This window comes from Rhinolophus ferrumequinum, chromosome 24, assembly GCF_004115265.2.
Source record: "Rhinolophus ferrumequinum isolate MPI-CBG mRhiFer1 chromosome 24, mRhiFer1_v1.p, whole genome shotgun sequence".
NCBI classification, from domain to species: Eukaryota; Metazoa; Chordata; class Mammalia; order Chiroptera; family Rhinolophidae; genus Rhinolophus; species Rhinolophus ferrumequinum.
Genome location: NC_046307.1, coordinates 35,589,728 through 35,590,551, shown reverse-complemented (window position 1 = coordinate 35,590,551; position 824 = coordinate 35,589,728).

Below are 824 nucleotides of genomic sequence, written 5' to 3'. Positions count from 1 at the left end.
TGTGTATCTTTTTATTATTTCTTTATCTTAGAGAGTGTACTCCCACGTTTCCACTCTGATTAAATGTGAGGTTTAACTGAAATGAGCTATAGTAGAATGTAAACTCTGAGAGCAAGAACTTTGCATAATCTTGTTCAGCTCTGGATCCCCCCAGTACTTGGCACGGAGAAGGCATTCAGGAAATAGTTGTTGAGTGAATTAATTATAAAGAAAGTGTTATCTGTCTGGTCTGTGTAAAAGTAATTAAAGTTTTCATCACCTTCCTCTTCACAACATTAGAAAACACAAATGTTAGTTCTTCAAAGATGCAAAACCTTGAAATTCAAGACTTTCATTTGTTAACATGTGAAAAGCTCTGCTTTTCCTTGAAATGAGGCCATGTTATCCCACACCAGAAATAAACGTGGACATCGTTTTGTCCTCTTAGCTGTGCTTCACAGGAGAGAAGCCAGAACTCCTGTGGTGCTTTGGTATCACAGTTGGGGGAGGGTTATTTCACACGTTTCCTTTAAACCAAAACTTTATTTATTTATAGTAAGCAATTACTATAGTAAGCCTTTAAATTTGCTTTATAAAAAAAAGGCATTGATTTTTAATACATGAGGAATTCAGTTGGAAAACTAACTTGTGTGTTTTCAAACCATATGATTGTCTAGACTTCATGTATACAGGAATGGTTTAAAATGTGAAGACTACCATGTGAAGGACGTAATCCTTTCTGTTAAAAAAAAAATTCAGCAGGAACTAGGATGAAAAAAGTATGAGATGGTGACTAAGGGAGAAATGAGTTTGGTATGGAAATAACTACTAGATTGAGGTGTAGT